Consider the following 16,441-nt stretch of genomic DNA (forward strand, 5'->3'; position numbering starts at 1 on the left):
GTTAGGAGTAACGCGATTGGCGCTGAGAAAAACGTCAGTGGCCAATCAGATCGCGCAAACCGAACGCGGAAGTGAAACTCCGTTGGGGAAAATATACACGCTCCCGGGCAGGGCAGTGTGTCGAAGTGTCCTTGAGCAAGTCACTTAATCAGGGGTGCAGTGCTGGGCATACGCGGTCAAACGACGTTTGGGCTTCGTCACTGAGGCAGAAGTACGCGCATCCTATTATTGTGCAAAGTCTAGGTGATAAGTGCCGGCCGGCCACACAAAAATGACTCGTCGCGCCGTATACCCCGGCCGCCGGCACTTATCACCTAGACTTTGCATAATAATAGGATACCGACAACCAAATACAAGCCCTGTAGGTGGGGGGTTGCTTGATCTCCCGACTGGAAGGATGAGAAAAGTTGTATCATCTGTTCTGTGCGCAACCGAGGGAACATGTATGCGCGTGCACGCGCGTGCGCGGGAGTGCGCGTGCACGTGGCGTTTGGCCTTGGCCCATATTACGACTGCACCACTGCACTTAACCCATAACTGCTCCAGATGAGCAGGTTGGCACCTTGCATGGTTGCCTCCACCATCGGTGTGTGAATGTGTGAGTGAATGGGTCAAATGTGAGGAACAAATTGTAAAGCGCTTTGGATAAAAGCGCTATATAAATGCAGGCATGCATTTACCATTTAGGGGTGCACTCTATATCTGCAATTTTTATTTATCAGCATTGCAATGGGCAAACAGATGATGGTATCGGCAGACAATAGTGTTTTCCTTATTTGTCAGCATCAGTGTGATGAGCAGAACATGCCTGGATCACTGACCGGACATTATGGGGCAAATGCCCCAGGACCCTCAGGGGCCTCAGACTACCAAAGAGCCCCAGGATTCTTGTGAATATTAATTGCACAACGTCACTAATTTAAATTACAATATGTACCCAGTCAGCATGATTACAATATATGTACCCATGCGGTATGATCCTCCTGGCCGCCACTTTCTCACTCAGCCTTGGTAGCCCCCCATACAGCTGCTTGTTGGTAACATGCTGGGTCTGGCCGATGTTTAGCACTGCACGCAGCATTCTGGTGTAGCACCCATCCAGAGACTTCTGTAGGGTGGGCTTCAGGGTCCAGCTTTCACAGCCATATAGGAGGACCGACTCCACAGTCGCATGCGAAAAGTTACAATATGTACCCCATGAAGCATGATTACAATATGTACCCATGCAGCATGATTACAATATGTACCCATGAAGCATGATTACAATATGTACCCATGAAGCATGATTACAATATGTACCCATGAAGCATGATTACAATATTGTGGCAGATATCACCCCCCGTCTCATGGATATGTGAAGGACGGACGGGAGATATTACTGCCACAGGAGGAGTGGAAGCAATTAGGTAGCTGATTAGTACTGATAGAACACACCTGTGCACAGTGTTAATTTTGGCAGCTATTTTCATTTTAGTTTTAGTCTTAGTCATGTGTCAAGTGCTCCTTTTTCGTTTTCATCATATTTAGTCATTTTCATTTATTTTTCGTTTAGTCAGTTTTAGTCAACTAAATGTCTGAGCATTTTAGTCTTAGTCAGTTTTTGCCTCAATTTTGTCTTTTTAGTTTTAGTATAGATTTAGTAGACGAAAACGGATGACGTTTTTGTCTATTTTTAGTTAATGGGAAAAAACTTGTCAGAAGTCAGAAATAGTCAACATGCCAAAGTATAAACAAAGTCTCAAGCGAACGCCGGTAGTATCGCGAGAGGTTAAGCGTTGGACTGTGACGTCAGAGGAGACACTCCAAGCTGCGCTGGAATGCACAGACTGGAATGTATTCCGTGATAACACAGCCAATATTAACGAATACACTGAAACGGTGCTTGACTTTGTCTGTACTCTGGTAGAAGAAACAATCCCCTCTACCACAATTAGAATCTACCCAAAATCAAAAGCCCTGGGTAGATAAATCCGTCCGTGAGGCTCTGAAAGTGCGCACCTCAGCCTACAACACCGGGCTGGCGACAGGCAACATGGATGAACACAAGACGGCAAGATACAACGTCAGGAGAGCAGTAATAGAGGAAAAACGGCGTTACAGGGATAAAGTTGAACTTCAGTTTGAACAGGCTGACTCTAGAGGTATGTGGCAGGGCCTCAGAACAATGACAGACAACAAAGGCACCCCCCTCAAACTGAACAGTGACATCTCCTTAGCAAATGATCTCAACACCTTCTATGCGAGGTTTGAGGCTGTGAATAACAACACCAGCCTACAAGCCACGGCAATGGGGGAGGGGGGGGGGGTCTGCTGATGGAGACTCAGTGTTCAGGGTAACAGAGCATGAGGTGAGGCGGACCTTTAAAAAAAGTGAATATCAGGAAGGCAGCAGGACCGGACGGCATCCCCGGCCGCGTCCTAAAAGTCTGTGCCGACCAACTGGCCCCGGTATTCACTGACATCTTTAACCTGTCCTTAGAACAGGCTGTCATCCCCACCTGTCTGAAGAAGTCAACCATCATCCCTGTACCCAAAAAATCTACGCCCGCTTGCCTCAACGACTACCGCCCTGTAGCTCTCACCTCCATAGCCATGAAGTGCTTTGAGAAGCTAGTGAAGGGCTACATCTGTTCCTCCCTCCCCATCAACCTGGACCGCCTGCAATTTGCATATCGCCCCAACAGGTCCACGGAGGATGCCATAGCTCATGTGCTGCACACAGCAGCATCACACCTGGACAAGAGGCAGGGGAACTATGTGAGAATGCTGTTCATCGACTACAGCTCAGCATTCAATACCATAGTCCCCTCCAAACTCATAGCCAAGCTCAGGGACCTGGGCTTGAACTATGACCTCTGCCAGTGGGTCTTGGACTTCCTGACGGGCAGACCCCAGGTGGTGAGAGCAGGCAACTGCACCTCCTCATCCATCACGCTCAACATAGGGGCCCCCCAGGGCTGTGTCCTGAGCCCCCTCCTCTACTCCCTGTACACACATGACTGCGTGGCACAGCGGAACAACAACACAATCATCAAATTTGCTGATGACACAGTAGTGGTGGGCCTGATCTCTGCCAACGACGAGAGGGCCTACCTGGAAGAGGTAGAGAATCTGTCACAGTGGTGTCAGGAGAACTGCCTCTCCCTGAACGTCAGCAGAACAAAAGAGATGATTGTGGACTTCAGGAGGTCGGGGGTCAAGGACTACAGCCCCCTCAGCATCGACGGGGCACCGGTGGAGAGAGTGAACAGTTTCAAGTACCTCGGAGCCCACATATCCGAGGACTTGACATGGACCACACACATTGACAGTGTTGTGAAGAAGGCACGACAACGCCTCTACTTCCTCAGGCGCCTAAGGAAGTTCCAAGTCAGTCAGAAGATCCTTAAGAACTTCTACTCATGTACAATAGAGAGCATCCTGACTGGCAACATCACCTCCTGGTTTGGGAATAGCACTGCACAAGACCGTAGCAGACTACAAAGAGTGACACGTTCAGCCGAACGCACAATTGGAGGGGGGCTTCCCACCCTCCAGAACATTTACAACAAGCGGTGCAGGGGCAAGGCTAAGAGAATCATCAAGGACTCCAGCCACCCGAACAACTGCCTCTTTGAACTACTGCGGTCAGGCAAGCGATACCGGAGTCTTAAGGCGAGCACAGAAAGACTCAGAAGAAGCTTCTATCCCCAGGCCATCAGGCTGCTCAACGAACAATAAACACTATGCAACAACCATCAAATGCACACAGCACACACACCCACACGCACACACTCACTTAAACAAACAACACACTGCAGCACCCACTCTACACACTTTAGATCACCTAAACACACTTTACACTTTATATTTATTGGTAAAGGATTTGCACTACAACTCGTACACCTTACTGTAAATTGTACCTAAATTGTACCTCATCCCATTTCTGCTCTGCACTATATAGTATTGTATATTAGTACACTGCATAGAATATTGTATATTGTATTGTATGGTAACTCAGTTACTTCTATTCTGCATCGAACATTGTACATATGTCTATACTGAACACTGTGACCTTTTGTACTTCTATTTTACATGCTATACTATTTTATTTCATACTATCTTGTCTAGCACAGTCTCTGGAGCGTAACAGTAAGAAGCATTTTGTATAAAAGTATTCTGTACTTCTGTATGACAACTATTAAAGAAACTTGAAACTTGAACTTGAACATAGAACATATTCTGATTTAAATTGCGTATTTATTTTTTAACCTAGGGGAATCTGAGTCGGCGGCACAAGTGATACACAGGAAGGGTGCGCTGTCGATCTGTGAATGGAGAAATAACGTAATAAGACCATTATCTCTTCTTGCCTTGCTCAGCTGGCAGCGGTTTATTTGATAAATATTAAATAACAGTAACAGCAGTAACAGTGTAACAACACTAACTAACTAACAGGATACTGTGTTGTAAACAAACACACAGTACAGTAGTTGAGTAGATAGTAATAGTAGTGTGTATAGTACACACAGTAGCAATCTGATTGCAATCTGCTTGCATAAAAACATATAAAATGATAAATCACATTTTGAGGTTGGTGTAAAGTGCCACATGGTGATGGAAGAGGTCTGGTTAGGGGTTAGATTTAGAGGTGGTCTAGGTTTGGTTAGGGGTTAGAGTTAGAGATGGTCAAGGTCTGGTTATGGCCCCTATTAACCAGACCTAGACCACCTCGCTCTGACTCTAACCCCTAACCAGACCTAGACCACCTCCAACCCCTGAGGTGATGGTCAGTGCTGGGCTGCTGCCTGCTGGCAGCGGTTTATTCTATAACAACAGGATACTGTAAACTAAGTAAACAGAACACACAGTAGTACTAGTAGTAGTACACACAAAATCACATTCTGAGGTCAGTGTTAAAGTGCCACATGGAAGAGATCTGGTTAGTGGTTAGAGTTAGAGGTGGTCTAGGTCTGGTTAGGGTAACTCAGTGGTAGTTAAGCATTAATTATAATTTATTATTATTATTTAGATAGATGGATGTAAAGGACTAGACCAACTCTTAACCCCTATCCGGACCTAGACCACCTCTAAGTCACAACCCTAACTTAGGGGTTAAAGTTAGAGGTGGTCTAGGTCTGGTTAGGTGTTAGAGTTAGAGGTGGTCTAGGTCTGGTTATACTGATCCGATACCAGTGCATACATTAAAAAAAAATGATATTATATAAATTATAAAACTTTTTTTCTTCTTTTTTACAGCTACTGTTTTATATATACTGTTTTTTTTAGTAATAACTAGAAAGTAATGGTATTTATTCAACAACAGGTGATTGTATAGATTAGTATTAGTATAATTAATTGACAACTATGCTCAATGAGTTCACCCACGGAAAGGTTGTTGGCACATTAGTTCCGCACGGACGTTACACGTTGTTGCACTTCCTATCCAGCCTGCTCCGTTCCAGTTAGCTAGTAGTAACGTCTACGTTGTGGTTTTTAATGCAAAATAAATATTCAACATTCTCTTTTGAGGGCGGCTAAGTGGCGCAGTGGGCAAGGCGCTCGCCACTAATGCAGGAGATGCTGGGTTCGAGCCCAGCTCTCAGCATTGCTACCAGCTTGGCTGGTCGTTCATACTAACACAATTGGCAGTGTTAGGGGTGGGAAGCTGGTGGGTGGGGATCGGACGTTGTGGACAGCGACTCCTACAGGTCGGTTGGTGCGCCTGCGCAGCAGAATCAGAAAGCAACAGGGGCGGCGTGTCCCTCCCACGCAGACCCTCGCCGCTGAGAGATCGCGCTGTGCAGGTGAAAAGATGCGACGGCTGCTTCCTCGTGTACCGGAGGGGACACGTGATGCAAGGCTTCATCCACATTGCAGCCGGCCAGTGGGAGGCATGGCCTAACAGCGTTCGAGACAGGGGAGGGTAGAATTGGACAATACGAAATTGGGATGGGAGACAAATTGAAAATGGGAGAAAAAGTAGATAAAAAAAAATTTAGGTTAAAGTGGTTCCAAACCAAGCATGTAAACTCTCCTTACTGTACGTATGAGCACATTGTCTCAGCATTGGTGCCACAAATCATTACCCCAGCATAGAGACAGGCCTTGTAGTGACATGTCCCTGCCGCGTCTATTCGAAGCCTAACCGGTTCATGCTTCCGCGTTCGCGTTTTGCGCTCTGATTGGCCACTGATGTTTCTGGTCGCACCAATCGTGTGACGGCAAGTTCTTTTGCCGGTTAAGCTTAGGCACTCTTTCAAAGTTGGTTATGGTTAGAGTTTGTCTTAGAGCAGGGCGATAGAACGCCAGCCCTGATTCCAAACTCTAACCTTAACCAACTTCGAAAGTTGCCTAAGCTTAACCAGTGATAAACTAGGCATTAGGTAGTTTGCTGCTGGTCGAGGCGGAAATGGGCGCATCACGCGATTGGGCGCACATGTCACATGACCAGAAACGTCAGTGGCCAATTAGATCACGCCAGAAACGGCAGTGGCCAATCAGATTCGCAAAACGCGAACGCGGAAGCATGAACCGGTTAGGCTTCGAATAGACGCGTCCCTGCCATATATCTTGTATGTGCCAACTGTACAAGACCCTGGGATTGAAACCACCAGAAAGGAAATGTGCACAGCATCATACAAATTCATATTTTACTTTAACCTGTTGTAAGGTCCCCCAATTGGAGGACCCCGCTTTTCTTTATCATACATCGATCAATAGAGACCGTATTAGATCCCCAATTATCATATTATGGGGTATCATTGGAAAGCCACACTCATTGGCTACAACCCTGTCCAAAGAATTTCGAGATCGACAAATGATTGACGGAGCTAGAGGCTCGAGCCCCCGGAGGTCGGGGTGGTAATGTGTACTTTGGCGCACGCCTCACATATCGGCATGTAACTCGAGAACCGCTGAATGGATTTTGTCACCTGAAAGGGCAATTGACAGGCAACAAATAGGGCTATCTATATATTGTATTAAAAGAAATGCACACCCGAGCCGCTAGAGGTCGGCAAAGTGGCGCTTCGCGAATCGTCCTCATGAGGGCCCACATGTGGGCCCTTGGATGTTAACTCATTCAGCGCCAGGGGTCGCTGTTTACCTTACCGTTGAAATGCCATCGCCTTTTAACATAATAATAATAATATAATAATGCAGGACCTCTTTAGGGGGTCTTTAATCGGCATGCAATGAACTGGACATGCAATTGGAGCGGTACACACACACACATGCATTGTCTTCTTCTCAGTCGCCGATGCGATAGAGTCTCTGCGCCTAACCCATCCCATCGTCCTTCCCCCCATGGGCAGCCGGGAGCAGATAGGGCGTCAACGTGAGCCGCGCCCCGGGGACCAATCCAAGTGCTCCTGTCCATCTTCGTCAAGGACGCCACAGCGTTAGCGATCTGTTGTGCATGTTTTTCCATTGGGTTTATCTTATCGGGAGGGAAACCTTTGCGAGCAAGGGGAGAACATGCAAACTCCACACAGAAAGGCCTGGGAGATACCCCACCTGAGTACCTGGCATCATGGAAACCTGGTCCCCAAGTGGGAATCGAACTCTGGACCTTCTTGCTGTGAGGCTGTTAACCACTACACCACCGTGCCGCCACGTAACATGGGGATACGTGGCTGTGTTTGCAGGCCTAAAGCTATATTATATATTATAGCTATGGATCTAATAATATAGTCGATTGTCATTGAGTTTCTTCCGGTCAAGATGCAAAAAACAGATAATTTTTCCATCCATACATTTCCATTATATACCGTTGTGAATATGAGTGTAGTTTCAGGGCGGTCTGGTGTAATTTCCAAAATGCTTCGTAATGGCCGGCAACATGTATTTCTAGTAAAAGCGTTATCGTTTCTTCCCTGGACTAGCTACTGTTCTCAAATCAAATTTAGATTATCGGTATTATGTTTCATCATGGATGCATGAAAGGGGGGGGGCCCTCCGTGCTTTGATCGCTACCAACGGAACACGCCACACACACACGCTCCCGATCGCATGAAGGAATTTTTGGATCAATGCAATATTGATACCATTTAGCCCTTACCTTGACCAGGATCTGTCCCGAAAAGAATATTCCAATTATCTGATCGCCATTCCAAGTACTGATCACGATCGTGTTTCCAACGTAATCCAGCAATGAACATGAACCCGGGCGGCCCGACCCTCGTCAATGCATGTGTTATAAGCGCTTGCCCTGCCCGAGTAGTTAGACCCCGCCCGCTGGCCGCAGATCGGCCCAGACACCAAGCCACATTTCAAATGGAGTGCAATAGCGGCCGCAAGGCGGCAGGCGGCGGTATTGGACTTTTGCGATCTCAGACCCATCCCCAGTGATAACACACAGCTGCCTGCATGTTTATGAATGGAAATATCGAATAAAAGAAATAACAAGTATACTCGTTATTGGCGTCCAACGATTGGCGGGCTATAACGAGCATACTCGTCGTTGGCAATTAAAGAGTTAAGTGGTTAATGTTTTTTTTTTTTTTTTTTTTGGCCAAGAGTAAAGACCATAACCCTATCAAAACAGCAGTCAAAGTGTATATTTTCATTTTGCCCAATGTTTTAAAAGATTTACAGAAAATAAGAATTTATCAGAAAAATACTAATTATATCTCTTTTATCGTAAAACCGTGAGGAAATGACTAAATCCAGATTTAAGAGGAGCATTTTCCCTATCCATAGATGTATGATTTGGCCATAATAAGGTCACGGTCAAGTTCAAGGTCAAATATGAAATTATTTTTTTGATCCACTTTTTCTCCCCATTATCTATTTTTCTCCCATCCCAATTTCGTGTATCCAATTCTTCCCTCCCCTGTCTTGATCGTTGCTAGACTATGCCTCCCACAGGTCGGGTGTAGTGAGGACAGAAGCCTTGCATCACGTGTCCCCTCCGGTACACGAGGAGGCAGCCTGTCGCATCTTTTCACCGCAGCAGCTCAAACTATCAGTGGTGAGGAGTAACGCGTGGGAGGCTCACGCTGCCCCCGTCACTTCCTGCTTCCGTCGCACCGGGGTCACCAAACCGACCTGTCCCTCTCCACAACGTCAAATCCCCACCCACCAGCTTTCCCACCCTCTAACACTTGCCAATTGTGTTAGTATGAACGACCGGCCAGCCGGTAGCAACGCCGAGAGCTGGGCTCGAACCCAGCGTCTCCTGCGTTAGAGGCGAGCACCTTGCCCACTGCGCCAATCAGCCGCCCTGTCAAATATGAATTTATAATTAAAATGGATTATCATTTATTACTGTATCTACAAATCCTTCTGTTTAATCATCTTCCCGTTATTCATTTGCTTAGATCTTTTGTACACTTGATCTCAAGAAGGTGGTGAATGAGCTCAGTGAGCGAAATCAAAAGAACATCAATGTTTTCATGGTGTTATTCACCGGCAGAGATGCAAAAAAATATCATAATTTATTTCTCCTTTTTTCATTACAATTTACTCAAGCCTAGTAACAGACACACTATTTCTGACACTGGAAATACATACCCCCAGGTCCCTAGATGTTCCTAGATACCAATAACATGCAAATTGACCTTGTAGAAGTGGAGCAATCTTCCATTTACTTAGGCATGTACCTTTAGGTGAATTTTTTGAAAATAGGGCTACAGCTCAACAGGTTGATTTGCATTAGCTGACACCCAAGAGTAATAACATTCAGATAAGGGAGGTTTCCCTCAAACTTTGAAATGGAATTTAAGTTCGGAACAGATTTTAGGTTTTAAATACAGCCTTTTTGATTTTCATTTGACCCTCCACATACCATTGATTTTCATAATGAAAATTATACTAAATTAATTTACCTAAGGATAAATGGATTGGTTTGCTATGGGTGAGATTTCACTTTTCTTAATACAAATCCACATAAAACAAACCTGTTATAGTCTATCTATGTTGTTTATATCTGTATTTGACCTATTTCAATCCCCAACCTCTTTTCTTGATCCTCCAATCACAACTGTTGCTTCTTCGGGAAGTAAAGAGTCAATCGACACTTTTTAGTTCTTAGAGAAAGTCAGATATTGTAAGAAAATACAGATCACAGGGATCACTGTTGCTCTGCAGCACTTCACACAATACAGATGTATTTGGGTCGAGGGAGAAAGGGTCTCATTCTGACCGGAACCAGAAGCATTTCACCTAAAGCTCCCGTCTCTCGAGTGACAAGCGCTGCACTGTGGGATATAAAGGAGTCCTAAGTTATAAAAACAAAAGGTCATGAATGCACAATGCCAATATGCAGATATGTCCAGGGATGAATAGCAACATGTAGATGGATTTCAGTCATTTTTATTTTCTAGTTGTAAAAGCACACTAACTACAACAGTAGAGTATACTCTGTGTTATAGAAGCACAGTGGGCTACCATTACCATTAGGGTTATAAAAGCACAGTAGGCTACCATTTTGTTTTCTGAGCAACATGTTTGAAAGGAGAGATTACTGACAAGTTTGCATATCTTGAAACAGTAATTAGTAATGTTGGTAGATGATGACAGTAAGAACACTATTCAAATGACAGTAATTGGAATACATTTGTCATTTAATCACATATTCTATGGATTTTGAAGACAACATAGCCAAATGAAAAAGCAACTGAAAGGTGACATTGTTAATTTTGAGTATTCATGTGGAGGCCGATTTAGACCAATGTACCATTGCTGGAAGAGTTTATGGTATATGCGTTGCAGTAGGATGTGCTGATATACACAGTAGCCTACACTCCCAGAGAAAATCTGAACTGCTGAGTTTTACATCGTAGACTCTCCTGGGTGCCATCAATCCATACGTAGGTCACCTGACACTTGCCACCTTGGGGAGCGTATAATGTATACTTTTATTAATCCCCTTGGGAAAATCTGTCCTCTGAATTTGACCCCTCCTAACTATTTAGCAGCAGTGGGCAGCCACACAGTTGGAGGCGCCCGGGGAGTGACTCCAGTTGTGATGACTAAGTACCTTGGTCAAGGGCGACGGCAGGATATACCATAGCATGCATGTCTGTTTATGGTGTGGGGGAAACCGGAGTACCCGGAGGAAACCAGCGCAAACCCAGGACCTTCTTGCTGTGAGGCAACAGCGCTAACCACTGCACCACCAAGGTACCCATGTACATGTCAAAATACTTCCCAAAGGTCAGTGAATACCACGATCACAACACCAGAGGGAGCTCCACAAATCATGTTAAACCCAGATTTGGCTCAAACAAGGGACTAAACACGTTTCGCAATTATGCCACATCAATGTGGAACGCCCTACCCAAAACTGTAAAGGAATGTGAATCACTACCCACTTTCAAAACCACTCTCAAGGGACACCTACGGGAGACTGCAATTCGAAACTGGCCCCTGTAAATGTCCTAACCCAACCCCCTCCAATGTACAGTAATTTACCTAGTATGGTTGTCAATATTCCAATGTACAATTGTGCTTGTTTGTACAGTGTGCCCCCCCCCCCAATGTACAGTTTTGCTTGTTTATACAGTGTTTCTCCCCCCCCCCCAACCACCTCTAATGTAAATTACCCTAGTATGGTTGTCAATATCCCAATGTACCCAACCCCCCCCACACAACCCCACCCAACCTCCTCCAATGTACAGTTTCTATGTCAAATGTATATACTCCCTTTTCTTGACTCTTTTTGTATCACAAACAGTACTGTATTTGCAAATCTGGTATGTCATAAATGTATAGATGTAGCAGTACTGTCTATCTGTATGTCATGTATGTCATATATGTCCTGATGAATTGAAAATGGGGGACCCTGATTTAAACAAGACGAAAGTCTTTCTCTGGTCTGCATCCCCTTAACAATTGTGTGTATTGAGCTGTACTGTATTGTACCCATTCTGCAATCTGTTAATAAAGTTTTCAATCAATCAATCAAACCGTGCTGCCCAGAGAGAGCGTGCCATAACACCAGAGCTGGCAGACAGAATAAAAAAATTATATTTCTCAAAATTACTGTAGCCTATAGGCAAGACTTCAGCCACACATAACCATAACTGTGTGCAATCTTGCAAGTGTGGGGAAGTCAGTGATTTGGATTTGAAGTTGGGAGACCAGAAAAGCAAGCAAGTTGAACTTTGATTTCTGGACCTTTGGGCTCTGATGTTGGAAACCGAATTGTTTGGATTTGTGGAAGTTTGGCTGTTGAACAGAGATACACTTTTCTTTGCTGGAATTAAGTCAAACCTGGAACAGATTACATCTTTGGAAATTGGGTCTTTTTGGACTGTATTTTCGTGCGGAACTCTCACTCCACGCATCACTCACACACGACTGACAAAAATATGATTCTAATACTCCATATAATTGTGTGTTTTGTTCATTATCTAAAGAAAGTTGGGTAATGTTGGGTAATTATGTACACCTGCACATAACCCTTAGCTATGTATGATAGCATGAACTATAATGCATACCATATATACGTATATATTATATATATTTATTCTCACCGCATATATACAGTACCTATCCTCACCTGTCTGTACTTACCTGCACATTACTATATGTATACATCTGTACATATCCTACTCTTAATAGTTACGCTGCTGGCCAGTAGTAGTCATACTGTCTATATCTATATAATACAACTCTGTACATACATCTGATTAGCACTACACTCAGTAGTGCTAATCTGTATATTTTATACCCAGTTTAACCACCTGTACATTATATATTGCTGTTGCACTTTACTGCTACATTTGCACTCTGGTTAGATGCCAAACTTTTTTGTTGTACTGTACTTGTGCTGTATAATGATCATCATCCACAGGCACTTATAAGCAAACCCGTTACAACACACACCTCAGCCCTCAGCCATGGACAACGTCTGGAGTACAGATAGGTCTGTGTAAATGCCTTGTTAAGACCAGATCTGGCTCACAGAAGGTGTATTCACGCTTTTGGGCAGTGTTGTAGTGCTACTTTTGGAACTAGGGGAGAGAACCTCCTGTCAGACTATGATTAGGAAGTGTAGACAGTGCCTACACATCTGTTTACTACTACACCCCTGCCTTTGGGTAGTATAGCCCGCAGTTCAGTAGCTATGGCGCCGGAGGCCTCTGCCATGGCCCATGGGTAAAGACATCATTTGGACCAGGATCAGAACAGCATGTCAGGGTTCAAAACAAACAAAGGATTACAGACCTTGTTAATCAGATAATCTCGTTCGTTGTCAAGACTTTGTACTATTTTGGTGCATTTGGGGATTAAGGACACGTTGGAATTATTTAATTTGTTAAAGCTAATTCACATTAATTTATTTCAGAACAGCAAGCAAATGGCAGCTGGATATGATATGAATCAAATTTAAATCTCAAGACTCCAGGACCTCGCACATAATCACAACTATACTGATTCAGTCATAAATACATCAATAATTAATTTAGTTGAAAATAAATTTATATCTTGGCAGTTGGCACTTATGTTAACACATATTCATAACCTGTACTATTCCTGTCAGATGCACCGAACAGTGTGACTGAGCCTTAGCGATACTAGTGATATATTCTTCCTGACAAGCACACAGAACACAATGAATAGTGCATGTGGGAGATGCTCATTCTGTTACTGTACAGAGCAGCGTGTCCCAATGCTCTCCAGAGCCACGTTCGCCACCACCAGGCCCATCTCCTGCGCATATCCAGCCACTGGTCTGACGAGTGCTGTCAGAGAGCTGGACTCCTCCGCAGGCCTCTTGTACACCAGGACTGAAGACAACGCCATACCGTCCTGCTCACACTCGCCCGTCGGCCCGCTCTCCTTCTGCCTCTCCTCTTCTCTCTGCAGGATCTCGTCCAGCTCCCTCTTCATCTTCACCTCTTTTTCCTTCTGCTCCTTCATCACCATGGTGATGCGCCACACCTCCCGCTGGAGGGCGGCGCTCCTCTTTCTCTCCACTCCCTGTTTCTCCATCTCCATCTCCCTATCCCTCTGGTTCTCCTGCCTCTCGCCCGTGATCAACTCCTCCCTTTCTCTTTCCCTCTGCTCCTCCTTGTTTTTCAGCTCCTCCATGTTCTGGGCGAGCCTGTTCAGTTCTTTGTGCAGAGCGTCTCTCCTCATCCTCTCTCTCTGCATGATGGCCTGCTCCCTTTCTAACTGCTGAAGCTGTCTCTCTCTCTCCTTCCTGTTATTCTCCACTCTGACTTTCTGGGTTGCCTCTTCCATCTCTCTCTTCATACTCTCTTCCTTCTCCGTTAGCTCTTCCAGTGCTTTGGTGATTTTCCTCAACTGTGCATAAAGCACCTCCTCCTCCTTTCTTATCTCCATCACTCTCTCCTTCTCTCTCTTCCCGTTCTCCACCTTCTCTCTCCTCGCCGTCTCCTCCCTCTCCCTGGCCAGCGCCTCCTCTCTCGCTCTCTGCATCTCCCCGCTTCTCCTCAGCTCCTCTATCTGTCTCTTGCTCCTCAGCTGAATCTTCTCTAGTTCCATCTGGTACCACTCTTTTATAGTTCCCTCCTCCTGCCTCCTCACCAGCTCCTCCTTCTCTTTCGCCAGCCTCCTCTGCTCCTGCAGCTCCCGCGCCACCTTCTCCTCCGCCTCCTCGAGCATTTTGCTGGTGTAGCAGGCTCCTCTGTTGGCGTCCACCATGCCGTCCACCAGGGCCAGCAGCTCGGACACCTGCTCCTCGGTCTTGGAAGCCCGGTTGTTGAAGACACAGTACCTGCCTCCACACCTGGCCACCAGCTCAGCCAGACCCTCTGAGCCCCCTTTCAGGCAGTCTCTGACAGTCGCCCCTTCCACCAGACAGTCCCCGTGGGTGAACACTATCACTGAGAACCCAAGGGCCCGGGGCCCCAGTGCTCGCTGAATCTGGCCCACCCCCTCCCTCTCCTCCTGGGTGAACCTGCAGATCCGAAGCACCAGGAGGAAAGCTTGAGGGCCAGGGGACAGAAGAGTCACACACCCCCCCAGCTCCCTCTGCACCTCCTCGGTGGTCGTCCGCTGTGAGTCCAGGAGTCCTGAAGTGTCCAGGAGAGAAATCTGCCGGCCGCGGTAATCCCCCGAGGCCCTGTGGCAGCTCTGGCTGACGGTGGACCACTTGACCTTTGACTCCGCCGACATGCAACTCAGGATGGAGTTCGCAGTGGAGCTCTTCCCACTGCCAGTCTTCCCCAGCAGAACCAGTCTGACCTCTCTGGAGGAGGCAGCTTCCCCCCTGCCTGATAGACAGAGAGCACAATGTTGTATTTTGTATGCAACTTCATAATCAGATTGAAATTGAATAGTGTATATTTATTGTGTAAAGAGAAAGAAAGAAAGAAAGAAAGAAAGAAAGAAAGAAAGAAAGAAAGAAAGAAAGAAAGAAAGAAAGAAAGAAAGAAAGAAAGAAAGAAAGAAAGAAAGAAAGAAAGAAAGAAAGAAAGAAAGAAAGAAAGAAAGAAAGAAAGAAAGAAAGAAAGAAAGAAAGAAAGAAAGAAAGAAAGAAAGAAAGAAAGAAAGAAAGAAAGAAAGAAAGAAAGAAAGAAAGAAAGAAAGAAAGAAAGAAAGAAAGAAAGAAAGAAAGAAAGAAAGAAAGAAAGAAAGAAAGAAAGAAAGAAAGAAAGAAGAAGGAAGAAATAATCGAGACTGACCTTTCATTTTAGAAGACATTCTGTCCCGGCTAATTCTTTGCTAACGGAGAACAAATCACTGCATTGCTGTACTATAAGTCTCTATATATCCCAGTGTTGCGGATGTGTCTGTGTGGAGTCTGTGCAAAGACGTCTTCCTATGATCAACACACTCTGAGGCCAACCCACTCTGAACTCTGAACCCTCGGACATCATCATCACTGTGTGTCTATTGTAAGTCTGGGGAGAAAGGGGCCCAATAATCGATCTCTATATCAGCAGTCACAGCACACACACTGGAGAGAGGGGACATGGTCCAGCGTAGGCAAGCAGGCGTCTGGCTGTCAGACAAAGACATGAATTAGTTCATCATTGTGATCAAAGTTCAGCTAATTATTCATTTGGATTTTGCTGCTCTGGTGATGAGTAATCATTTAGAAAAGTGAGTAAGCTCATCGGCTGTCACTGATAGAGCATCATCAGTGATCAATGAGACAGGAACGTTGTTTTCTGTGTTGAGGTGCTTCATGATCATTTTGGAAATGTAGCCTACATATTAAACTGGGCAGTTAAAGCACAAGCCTGTAGACCTTTTCACAATACATTTCGCAGAGTAAATTTTACTCAAACTGAGTACATTTTACTCAAACTCAAATTGTACTCTGTTTGAGTCAAATTGACTCAGTTTGAGTCAAATTTACTGTGTAACTTCAAATCTGTGATTAATCTGTGATCGCTATGCTTCTTTTTGGGGTAAAAAGGGGTTAGGCGGCGTTTATGACAAAACAAACTGATATAAATCATGGCAAAGACTATCAAGTTCCAGAAATAGTCATTACCTTTTAGTTTTAGATTCATAAGCGTAATATTAAATGTCCAGG

The sequence above is a fragment of the Notolepis coatsorum genome, assembly GCF_963971535.1.
Source record: "Notolepis coatsorum genome assembly, chromosome: 7".
In the NCBI taxonomy this organism is placed as follows: Eukaryota; Metazoa; Chordata; class Actinopteri; order Aulopiformes; family Paralepididae; genus Notolepis; species Notolepis coatsorum.